The 13,681-nt window shown below is 36.5% G+C and overlaps 1 protein-coding gene across 10 annotated transcripts in view; it reads left to right on the forward strand.

Annotated features, from left to right (window-relative positions):
* LOC149776646 (RNA-binding motif, single-stranded-interacting protein 2-like) overlaps window positions 1-13,681 on the forward strand; it is a 437,315-nt gene that overhangs the window by 156,721 nt on the left and 266,913 nt on the right. The window lies entirely within an intron of this gene.

The following is a 13,681-nucleotide window of genomic DNA, read 5'->3' on the forward strand; positions in this document are numbered from 1 at the left end:
AACAGTACACAACATATCCTCAGATTTCCCGTCTTCAAAGCATCATATTTTTCTTTCTGTGGTGTACCAGGATATCAACTCCAAAAATAAATAAATTATTACAATTTAGAGTTCATTTTTGGGTTATAAAAGGAGCTATAAAATGTGCAAATCAATTAGGGAATGTTCCTGTTCAGGCTACTTGCCCAGACTTGTTATGTTTTGCCAAGATAATATATTCAAATCAAACCTCACACAGAGAACAGAGTTTAATATAGAAGGAACAAATGTATAAAAATTGACATAATGGAACACATTTTCTTTTTCCAATATATAGAGTGATTACAGTTAAAATCCAGTCTTCTGCAGTATGCAGTTATTGCTAGCTAATTAACAACAATGAGAAAATTACTTGAATTAAACAAAGTAATTATATTAGTGTGTATAGTATGATTCTTGTTTTTGTGGAGAAAATTGACATTGACAGAACTTAGGTTTAACAGAGGAAAGGGACCTTGACAGGACTTAGGTTCAGTAGAGAAAAGTGACAGGGGTAGGACTTGAGTTTAAGAGTAAATTGACATTGACATGACTTAGGTTTAACAGAGAAGAGGGACATTGACAGGATTTAGGTTTAATAGAGAAAAATGTCATTGACATGACTTAGGTTTAATAGAGAAAACTGACATTGACAGGACTTCGGTTTAACAGAGAAAAGGGACCTTGACAGGACTTAGGTTCAGTAGAGAAAAGTGACAGGGAAAGTTGTTGTTGTAGTTGTTGTATGGTTTAACGCCATTTTCCAGCACAAGATAGGCTATACATGGCGGCCAGTATTATTGGTGGAGGAAGAACCTGGAAATACCCCGGAAAGAACCACCAACCCACGAGAAGCTACTGGCAAGCTTTCTCACATAACCACATTAGCCGAATCCGAGATTCGAACCGACGCAGACAGAGGTGAGATGGCAGTGATCCGTAATGGTGAGCGCTTTAGACCACTCGGCCACTCGGGGCCCCGACAGGGAAAGGACTTTAGTTTAATAGAGTAAATTGACATTGACAGGACTTAGGTTCAGTAGAGAAAAATGACAGGAATGGACTTGAGTTTAATAGAGTAAAATGACATTAACAGGACTTAGGGTTAACAGAGAAAAGGGACATTGACATGACTTAGGTTTAACTGACAAGTGACATTAATAGGATTTCGGTTTGACAGAGAAAAGTGATATTGAGATGATTTAGGTTTAATAGGGAATAAACATACATTAATTGTAAATTGTGTGTGTGATTTAGATTTGTAACATAGCTTTAACAATTTTTCAGTCATTTTGCTATGATGTCTGCAGTGTGCAGTTTATAGTGATGCCTAGCACTGGGACATCATGTCACAGACATGTAGCATGATGTCCCACCCAGTCACATTATCCTGACACCAGGCCAACCAGTCCTAACAGTAACCTCTTAATACTGAGTGCCAAGCAAGGCAGCTGTTAGTACCATTTTTGTAAGTCTTTGGTATGACTTGGCCGGGGATCGAACCCATGACCTCCCGCATTCAAGGCAGATGCTCTAACCACTAGGCCACCGGAACAGACTTTAGAACTTTGTAAATTGTATCAGAAACAATTTCGTACAGCACTGTGTATAAGAGGATTTCATGATTATTGAAATGGATAGTGATAGACCATCTTGACATGACATACCAATTATGAACAGTTTGCCGTTATTTATCATTATATAAAGGGTGAAAAGACATCCACAAATCCTCCGATTAAACAAGAAATGTTGTTTTATGAATAAACAAATAGTTATGTTCAAGAAGATTCTTACATAAATCACAAGATTCACCTCCTCAAAGCTTTCTTATCAAGTCCACTGGTTAAAGTCACCTGCAAATATATTTATTTTACAGGTGGGAAGTACTTTTCTGTCATCTGAACCATTAATATAGACATTAATGTACTCAGGTGTGTTAAGGTGTAAACATGAATTGAGCTAATCTGATCTTGAATAAACTTGTTATTTTGTTCTCCTTTCTTTCATTTTTTCTTTCAGTCCTTTTTCCTTCAGTCTTTCTTTCTCCCTCTTCAAACAATCTAAAAATATCTATATCCAATTCCTGTTGGTCTTAATTAAAATGGTTGAACTTGGACATCAAATATAGTCACTACAATGGTCATCTTTAAAAATCTTGTTATTGCTATTCCTCAGTGGATAGTCAAATTAACATGGGGTTTTCACTAAAATTCTTCTTATGATGTCTAGTTTGTCCCTAGTGAAAATAGTGTTAATACAATGTCCAATATGGCTGCCATGGCAGCCATCTTGAAAATCTTGCTATTGCTATTCCTCCATGACAGATATTCTTATTGACATCAGACTTTCACAAGAGAACATGATGTCTAGTTGGTCTAAATCAAAATGATTCTTCTTGTACATCAAACCTGGCCTCCTCAGCAGCCATCTCAAAATCTTCTTATCACTATTCTTGAATAGATGGTCATATTAACATAAGGTTTTCATTACAAGATGATGGCCATGAATGTAAATGTTGTTAGTTTGATCTCTAATATCACCACCATGATACCCGTACTAAATACAGTGTTATTGCAGCTCCTTCTGACAGAAATTCAAACTCATCAGAAGACTTCATAAGATATGTAAAATTGGTTCTAAATGAAAATGGTGCCATCCAGACATCCAATGTGGCTACCATGGTAGCCATCTTGAAAAATTTCCTATCACTGTCACCTGAATGGATGGCTTTATCAGTGTATGGTTTTCACAAAAAAGACTTCTTATGATATCTAGTTGGTTGTAAATGAAAATGGTCTAAAGATTGTATTAAGTATGGCTACAACAGAAATCATCTTGAAAATCTTGTATTCATTATGGCCACAACAGAAATCATCTTGAAAATCTTGTGTTCAGTATGGCCACAACAGAAGTTGTCTTGAAAATCTTGTATTCAGTATGGCCACAACAGAAGACATCTTGAAAATCTTGTGTTCAGTATGGCCACAACAGAAGTTGTCTTGAAAATCTTGTATTCAGTATGGCCACAACAGAAGTCATCTTGAAAATCTTGTGTTCAGTATGGCCACAACAGAAGTTGTCTTGAAAATCTTGTATTCTCTATGGCCACAACAGAAGTCATCTTGAAAATCTTGCTTTAGCTACTCCTCCTAAACAAAAAGTCATAAAGCATTGGGTTTTCACCAGAAGACTTCATATGATGTCTAGTTGGTGTAAAATAAAAATAAGATCCTTTATGCCACCATGTGATACCTGGGTGGTACTAATGAAAATGGTGCTTCACAGACATCTAATATAGCTGCTGTGAATTGTTACCACTGCTCCTCCTGTATAGATGGTCATGTTGGCATGGGTTTTCACCAAAATGTTTCTATTGGTAAATAGTTTGTCATTAATGAAAATAGTGACAATCTTACATCCATTATGTCTTTTGACTGCTCTGGTGGCCTAGTGGTTAGTGTGTCAACCTTGGATGTGGGAGGTTGTGGGTTTGAACCCTGGCCATGTCATACCAGAGACTTACAAAAATGGTACTAACAGCTGCCTCACTAGGTGCTGAGCATTAAGAGGTTAGTGTTAGGACTGGTCGGCCTGGTGTCAGGATAATGTGACTGGGTGGTACATAATGATACATGTCTGCGGCATGATGTCCCAGTGCTAGACATTACTATAAACTTCCACACTGCAGACATGGTAGCGATATGACTGAATTTTTTTAAAGCTAATTTAAAAATCAAAATCCACACACACACACACACACATGCACGCATGCATGCATGCACTCACACGTGCATGCACACACTCACACATGCAAACATTTTAAAATCTTGTTCCTTAAGAATATCAGAGATGGTTTTAACACTCAGCAGGTAAAAAGAAATGGTCTTGTATGGAATTCCTGGAAAATCTTTTCAGACATTAAAGCACTGGTCTTCTTGAGACATTCCTGCTCTATTCATTTCAACTTCCTTTCTACTCTGTAATATGACATGAAGCAATGCAGCTTATAGCTATATTGATAGAACAGTGTCTCTAAAATGTTTGCAAACTCTATTGTATTCAGTTTTGATGAAGTGAGAAAGTGTGTGTTTTCACTGATGACAAGAATATCTAAAATTAAGAACTGTATCTTGAAAATCTCTGTGGAACCATTACTTATTTAAATTCTTGGATTACAGATAGATGGAACAAACTACTCTTTAAATGTCTTACATAATTTCATTCTTAACAATACTGGACACATTCTGTAGATGAGTCTCTACATTTGTATATGATATGTATATGATCTTTTATGTTAATAATACTTATATTTATATTTATATTTTAATTTAGATGCATGGACTTTGCAGTCTGAGATAAAGAATTCTTATCTTATATGATCACTTAAAGATATATAACCCCATTGGGAGTCAAGGTCAAGGCCGAGTCAATAGTTTGGTGTTTGTCACATTTGCCCTCCTCCTTTTTAACTTAAGAGCTGTTGAAGATAAGTGGATGGAACTTTGTTTACTTGTATCTTGCCTCTAGAAGATGTGTTAAAATGGACATTTGAAGCTTTATCCCCAAGGTCAAAGCCACAAGTCAATGTTCTTATATTCTTTTGTTTCTGTTTTGCAACATTAAAACCATTTGAGTTAAAGGGATGAACCATTACACTCTTATGCTTTAATTTTTTTAGTCATCTCATATATCGTAATCAAGAATTTATTTTCAGGGTTAGAGGTCATTGATTACTTTTACCCCTTTTTGGTGCTGTATTGGTAATGCATTTGAGATGGGTAATGAACCTTGCTTACCTTCAGTATTTCCCCAGTAACTTTACAACTGGCTTAAAGGTTCCCCAATAACTTTACAACTGTCTTAAAGGCTCCCCAGTAATTTTACACCTCTGTCTTAAAGGTTCCCACTGTAACTTTATAACTGTCTTAAAGGTTCCCCAGTAACTTTACAAATCAAAGGTTCCCCAGTAACTTTACAACTCTGTCGTAAACGTTCCCCAGTAACTTTACAACTCTGTCTTAAAGGACCACTCCAGTGGCCTATTGGTTAGAGCATCTGCCTCGGATGAGGGAGGTTGTGGGTTTGATCCCAGCTGAGTCATACCAAAGACTTACTAAAATGGCTGCCTCGCTTGGCGCTCAGCATTAAGAGGTTAGTGTTAGGACTGGTCGGCCTGGTGTCAGGATAATGTGACTGGGTGGGACATCATGCTACATGTCTGCAGCATAATACCCCAGTGCTAGACATCACTGTAAACTGCTGCACTGTAAACATCTTAGCGATATGATTGAATTTAAGAAAAAAAAGTTATGTTAAAAATCCAAATCACACACACACACACACACACTGTCTTAAAGGTTCTCCAGTAACTTTACACGTCTGTCTTAAAGGTTCCCCAGAAACTTTACAACTCTGTTTCAAAGGTTCTGTTCAAATTGAAATGATTTTGAGCTTTTTAGAACTCATCATGGTAGGCAGATGAAAAATATTCGCTGATTTTGCTTGTCAAAAATTAGAATTCATGCAAAAAAAATAGAAGAAGCCTTTGTTATCATGTTAAAACATCAAATCATTGATGATGGACCCATATATTGTGCAGTACTGTATATTATCACTCGACCAACTCCTAGTCAAGTAAATCACTTCATCAAGTACTTAATGCAGAAAGCTGGAAGTGAGTATCTCAACACTGTTAAAGGACTGGGAATGAAAATAAATCTTCCCTAATCTACCTGCAAAAATGTTCGTCTTGTTTTCTGTAAGCTTGTCTCCCTGAGGTAATGAAAATTCCTTGTGTCATAGGAAAGACTTGGTATGGAGAAAATAAAACAATTTACTCATTTCAACTGAAAAAGTGACATTTGTCTCAACTTTAGATGAATCTAATCTTGATGCATGCATATTAGTTCTGAGGCATGTACAGCCTCAAGTATTTACCTGTATACTGTACATGATCATTATGTTTTATACACCTGTGGTACAATATCCAGTGAAATAAAATCTCTCCCAGGTAATAAAATCTGTGTATATGTTGCTGATTACAGGTAAATGCTAATATCATTTGTTTTCAAGCATAATCATGTTATTTTGTTTATTTCTTACTTGTTTGCATGGATCAGCTTCACAGCCTAACATTTACATTTGGCCTATGTCATGACAAAAGTAGATAATGGGCCTGCCTGGTGTCATACCTATTCTGTGTCCCTAAAATCATGCAGAAGTATATTTTTAGAACTTCCTGAAAATATTATTATTCCAGATTCATTATTTTTATCCAAAGGATTTGACTTTGCCAAATTCTTTGAATGACACCAAAGAATTAACTCTGACTATATCTTTATCATTATGTTTGACAAAAATATAAACTCTGACTTGGTCTTTAGCATAGTGTTAGACAAGTATAAACTCTGACTGGGTCTTTAGCATAGTGTTGGACAAGTATAAACTCTGACTGGGTCTTTAGCATAGTGTTAGACAAGTATAAACTCTGACTGGGTCTTTAGCATAGTGTTGGACAAGTATAAACTCTGACTGGGTCTTTAGCATAGTGTTGGACAAGTATAAACTCTGACTGGGTCTTTAGCATAGTGTTGGACAAGTATAAACTCTGACTGCATCTTTAGCATTATGTTTGACAAAAGTTATAAACTCTGACTGGGTCTTTAGCATAGTGTTGGACAAGTATAAACTCTGACTGCATCTTTAGCATAGTGTTGGACAAGTATAAACTCTGACTGGGTCTTTAGCATAGTGTTGGACAAGTATAAACTCTGACTACATCTTTAGCATTATGTTTGACAAAAGTTATAAACTCTGACTGGGTCTTTAGCATAGTGTTGGACAAGTATAAACTCTGACTGGGTCTTTAGCATAGTGTTGGACAAGTATAAACTCTGACTACATCTTTAGCATTATGCTTGACAAAAGTTATAAACTCTGACTGGGTCTTTAGCATAGTGTTGGACAAGTATAAACTCTGACTGGGTCTTTAGCATAGTGTTGGACAAGTATAAACTCTGACTGCATCTTTAGCATAGTGTTGGACAAGTATAAACTCTGACTGCATCTTTAGCATAGTGTTGGACAAGTATAAACTCTGACTGCATCTTTAGCATTATGTTTGACGAAAGTTATAAACTCGGACTGGGTCTTTAGCATAGTGTTGGACAAGTATAAACTCTGACTGGGTCTTTAGCATAGTGTTGGACAAGTATAAACTCTGACTGGGTCTTTAGCATAGTGTTGGACAAGTATAAACTCTGACTGCATCTTTAGCATAGTGTTGGACAAGTATAAACTCTGACTGGGTCTTTAGCATAGTGTTGGACAAGTATAAACTCTGACTACATCTTTAGCATAGCATTGGACAAGTATAAACTCTGACTACATCTTTAGCATAGTGTTAGACAAGTATAAACTCTGACTGGGTCTTTAGCATAGTATTGGACAAGTATAAACTCTGACTACATCTTTAGCATTATGTTTGACGAAAGTTATAAACTCAGACTGGGTCTTTAGCATAGTGTTGGACAAGTATAAACTCTGACTGCATCTTTAGCATAGTGTTGGACAAGTATAAACTCTGACTGGGTCTTTAGCATAGTGTTGGACAAGTATAAACTCTGACTACATCTTTAGCATTATGTTTGACAAAAGTTATAAACTCTGACTGGGTCTTTAGCATAGTGTTGAACAAGTATAAACTCTGACTGGGTCTTTAGCATAGTGTTGGACAAGTATAAACTCTGACTGGGTCTTTAGCATAGTGTTGGACAAGTATAAACTCTGACTACATCTTTAGCATTATGTTTGATGAAAGTTATAAACTCTGACTGCATCTTTAGCATAGTGTTGGACAAGTATAAACTCTGACTGGGTCTTTAGCATAGTGTTGGACAAGTATACAAATTACAGGAAGTGTTAATCACAGTATTATAGCATTATTATCTCTGAGTCGATCGTTGATTTATTACGACTCTTTGGTCTTAAACTAAGTAACAGAAAGAAGCAAAACCAAACAAATTTATTAAATCAACCTATTTATAACATACAAGCATGTTAAAAATCAGGTAGGCAATATAATTTCCAAGGGAAAAAATTTCCTGAATTCCTATCCAAGTAAACATCTTGGTATATACTTCTTGCTGTGTATTGATAGTCTGGAATATAAAGGTCATTATGATATAGTTGTGACTTCACTAAGTCACATCCAGTTCATTACTGGTACATTGGAAATAGTTGTGACATCACTAAGTTGCATCCAGTTCATTACTGGTGCATTGGAAATAGTTGTGACTTCACTAAGTTGCATCCAGTTCATTACTGGTACATTGGAAATAGTTGTGGCTTCACTAAGTTGCATCCAGTTAATTACTGATACATTGGAAATAGTTGTGACTTCACTAAGCTGCATCCAGTTAATTACTGATACATTGGAAATAGTTGTGACTTCACAAAGTTGCATCCAGTCAATTGCTGATACATTTGTGCACTAATTTGTTGTTGTCATAATGTTCATTTTGGCAACTGTTTGAATTGTTTTACAGAACAGTGAGATTATATGAATATATGGTAAATATAGAAGTTGAATTCAGATAAAGCAGATGCAAAGTAACTCCTTGAATGCTTCTGGATCTAGAATAATTTTGACAACAGGCCCCTTGAATGATTCTGGATCTAGAATAGTTTTGACACCAGGCACCTTGAACACTTCTGGATCTAGAATAGGTTTGACACCAGGGCCCTTGGATACTTCTGGATCTAGAATAAGTTTGACACCAGGCCTCTTGGACACTTCTGGATCTAGAATAGGTTTGACACCAGGGCCCTTGGAAACTTCTGGATCTAGAATAAGTTTGACACCAGGCCCCTTGGACACTTCTGGATGTAGAATAAGTTTGACACCAGGCCCCTTGGACACTTTTAGATCTAGAATAAGTTTGACACCAGGTCCCTTGACACTTCTGGATCTAGAATAGGTTTGACACCAGGCCCCTTGAACACTTCTGGATCTAGAATAAGTTTGAAACCAGGCCCCTTGAACACTTCTAGATCTAGAATAAGTTTGACATCAGGTCCCTTGTAGGCTTAAGGATATATAATAGGATTGACACCAGCCCCCTTGCAGATTTAGGAACCTAGACAAGCTTTGACACCAGGCCACTTACAGGCTTAGGGATCTAGAATAAGCTTGACACCAGGCCCCTTGCAGGCTTTGAGATCTAGAATAGGTTTGACACCAGGCCCCTTGCAGGCTCAGTGAACAACAATAGTTTTGATACCAGACCTCTTACATGTGCAAAGGATAGATAATAGGTTTGACTTCAGGCCCCATGAAGGCTTTTAGGGATTTAAAAAAAATTGACACCAGACCCCTTGAAGACTTAGGGGTCTAGAATAAGTTTGACACCAGGTCTCTTGTCAACTTAGGGATCTAGAATAAGTTTTATGCCATTCCCTTTGAAGGCTTAGGGATCTGGAATAAGTTTTATCCCATTCCCTTTGAAGGCTTAGGGATTGGGAATAAGTTTTATGCCATTCCCTTTGAAGGTTTAGGGATGTGGAAAAAGCCTGATGCCAGGCCCCTTGCAGGATTAGAGATCTAGAATAGGCTTGACACCAGGCCCCTTGCATGCATAGTTATATAAAATAGCTTTGACACCAGGCCAGTTTCAGGTTTATGGATCTAGAATAGGTTTGACACTAGGCCCCTTGCATGCATAGAGCTATAAAATAGGTTTGACACCAGGTCCCTTGCATGCATAGAGATCTAGAATATAGGTTTGACATCAGGCCCCATGAAAGCATAGGGATTTCAGATAGGTTTTGCACACCATTGTATACGTCATGAGAGGTGAATAATGGAGGCAACCTTTTTGATGTGTGGGGGTGAAATTTGACATCAGAAAGTCTTGAACTTTTGTAAACAGTAAAGAATTTTACCCTTTTTCTGTTTGGCTTCTTATTTGTTTTGCATTCCTTGGCACTGTATAGACATGATTGTGCTGATGTGTCAGTAAACCCTATGCATACAAATGTCATACAAACAAACATACATGCAAGGAGTCAGTTTTAAAAAGCTGTCAGATTTGTGCATCCTAATCAAATAACTTGCCACTTTTCACAGTGACAAGGTAAATGGACCATTTTACAAACATACTTGTAGATACTGCTGTGTACTTTTTCATATATGAAAGCTGACTGCATCAGACTTAAGTCAAAACTTTGTAAAACAATCAAAACTTCAAGCCACCTCAACTCCAACTGTCATCTTCTCTCGTACTGGAAAAACTGAATGTCACAGGTATAGAAAATTATTGCTTTCACTATTGCTGTCACTAGTAAAGAACCTGCATATATGGCAACAGCCTCTGCATCAGGAAAGTCATCAGTTGTGTTAAAGTAATTGAAAACTTATCCCTTTGCTGAAGGCAAACATTGGTAAATTAAGTCTACACATTACATGTATTTAAATTATCACAAATAGTTCATTTCCCTTTGAGTTTTACATTTAGATAGCTTCTCATGTACTTTTGGCTGCAGGGTTGTGTAACAGTGTGTGAGTGCCTTGGGCTTGTTTTGACAGAAATATCATTGTAATACAAATATTTAAATGGAATGATCCAGATTTCTGGATTATTATTGATAGGCTTGTTTTGGTAGCAAAAGCCAAGTATTGAAAAATGACAAAATATTCTGGTAAGGCTTGCATCAATGCTAGAATCTTCTAATTGGATGTTTTTACTTTACCTCTTTCATGTGTGGTTCCAAAAAAAAGAATTAAATTTTTTAAGTTTCATATTGTATGTCACAGGTATAGGCAGTTATTGCTTTCACTAATGCTTAAGTTATTAAAATAAAAATGACATCTACCAGTTGGAAAGATGTGAAATTTGCATATTTTAAAATGACAGAATTTTAATATAGTTTAAATGGACTTTTATTGTAGTTTATATGGACTTTTATTGTAGTTTATCAGGACTTTTAGTGTAGTTTATATGGTACTCTGTTCATTCCCTAATTGTCATGTACTGTATTTCCTGTAAATCATTAGTGAATTATTTCCAAATGTGCCCATTTTCCAGTTTAAGGGTCTAATGAGCATTTTAACTGTGTTTTGTGCCTCAGCCAAAAATGTCAACAATCTTCCAGTAAGAGTTTCATTTTGAATTCAATTATCATCTTGCCCAATTTCCTGGCTATCAATAATTTCATCTCTCTGAGGAGCCGCATGGCATTTAGATTTCATTCTACAGACTGGTACATGTAGATTCCCACTTTTTATGCTGATGATAATGATGCATGAAGTGAAGCTGATGTTGATATTTGCAGTGTTTGAATAAAAGAACTGTTAGCTCTGATAGAATAATGTACAATTGTTTGGTTGGCCACTTCAGACATTCTTGCATTTACTTGGTTATTCTAGCACCATTGGAATAATGTACAAGTGTTTGGTTGGTCACTCTCATTAGTACTACTGTATTAGAATAATATACAATTGTCAAGTTGGTCACTTGGTCACTGGCACTGTTAGAATAATGTATGAGTATTAGGCTGGTCACTTGTAGACAACTCTGGTGGCCTAGTGGGTTGAGCTTCTGCTTCGGATGCAGGAGGTTGTGGATTCGATCCCCGGCAGAGTCATACCAAAGACTTACAAAAATGGTAATAACAGCTGCCTCGCTTGGCGCTCAGCATTAAGAGGTTAGTGTTAGGACTGGTCGGCCTGGTGTCAGGATAATGTGACTGGGTGGAACATCATGCTACATGTCTGTGGCATGATGCCCCATTACTAGACTTCACTATAAACTGCACACTGCAGATATTGTAGGGATATGACTGAATTTTTCTTAAAGCTACATTCAAAATCCAAATCATCACATGCACTCATAAGTGATTATATATGTATCTCCCTTTATTTGTCCATAACATCTTGCATAAGTTTTGCATGTAGGTGTGTTTTCATGCCGTGTGGTTGGTCATCCATGCCTCAGACACATTTCTTGCCTAATGATAAAAATTTATAAATGATTTCTTTTCAAATAATTAAATCTTGCATAAAATACTGTGATTTGACTTTCTTTTTGTTTACCAGTTTTGTTTACTTCATAAATGCCACAAATTGAATAACGATACTTCTGTAGATAAGACCTTCTTCATGGTCTTTATTATGAAAATACGCAATCTTTTGTTACACAAAAATAAGAATTTGAATTTACAAGTATGGCTTTTATAGGATCACCACTTGAATCTCAGAACTAAAAGATTTCTTATGTGTGTGTGCCTGTAGTTGTTAAAGTACAACACATTTTTTCTTTTCATTGGCTTTGTATCCATATCCGAATTTACAAAAAATTTCGGGGCCCCGAGTGGCCAAGTGGTCTAAAGCGCTCTTTACGGATCACTGCTGTCTCACCTCTGTCTGTGTAGGTTCGAGTCTTGGATTCGGCCAATGTGGGTATGTGAGAAAGCTTGCCAGTAGTTTCTCGTGGGTTGGTGGTTCTTTCTGGGGTTTTTCCCGGGTTCTTCCTCCACCATTAATACTGGCTGCCATGTATAGCCTATTGTGTGCTGAAAAATGGCGTTAAACCCTATAACAACAACAACAACAACAAAATTTCCATTGGAAAGTCCGCTGACATTTATAATAAATACTTGTTACCTACAGTTGTTTCTATGCTAAAGAAATAAACACAAATTACAGGCTATGCAGTGATAAAATATGAGTGGATCCGATGATTTGTACACATTGGTGTGGGTAGCTAATGTTCACTTTTGGAAAAGAACCCTAGTATGCTTTGGTGCCAGAAGTCTTGTCACAATTGCACTGGTCCTGTTATATTGCAGCTGTTGATGTGCAATTTAACATTCTCCAATAGCTGTATCCATTTATATACAATTTTATCTGTTCATTTACAATTTAACATTGTCCAATAGCTTTATCTAATAGCGTACAACTATACATTCTCTAACAACGAGGAACAATGCTGTAATTGTTTGAGTTCATTAATTGAGGCACTGTATTTTCAATTGTAAAATGTTTTTGTAACTCACTAAATAAAGAGGGTTTCAAAAAATAAAATAGTTTTAACACCAAAAATAGATGTTGAAAAATATTTGTACGTCACTAATATCAACCATGGTTGTTTGACTTAATATGGAAATGGTGGAAGTGTTGTTCCTTGCCTGTTGGTAATTTGGGTTACAAAACTTTTCTGCAGATAGATTTTCATTTCAATGGCCAACCCATAATATTGTCACATGTCAATATAAACAGTTGGCTCCTTCCTTACAAGCATGTCAATTGGTGGCCAAGCTTAAACGATAAGTTACACAGGTAATAATGGTAAAACCTAAAAAGTAAATATGGTTCATACTCGGTTACAATTTGAATCCAACTTCCAACAAAATTGACACTGATCTACCATTGTATAATGTGCTGGCAGATTAGGGTCCATATTTATTCTACAGATAACTCCAATATACCCAGATCTGCAGGCACATTATGTGATGCAAAATATGGGTCTGTGTTGCTTGCAGCTGGTCTTGGCCTTTAAGTAGCAACTCTGATATAGAAACAAATCACTAATCCAACAGTCGGATGATGAGTTGTTTCAGGCTAGATGAACAATCATACCATTATGTCAGATTTCAGGGGAAAGAG

Source organism: Sinohyriopsis cumingii, chromosome 18 (assembly GCF_028554795.1).
Source record: "Sinohyriopsis cumingii isolate HCF-2022 chromosome 18, ASM2855479v2, whole genome shotgun sequence".
Taxonomy (NCBI): Eukaryota; Metazoa; Mollusca; class Bivalvia; order Unionida; family Unionidae; genus Sinohyriopsis; species Sinohyriopsis cumingii.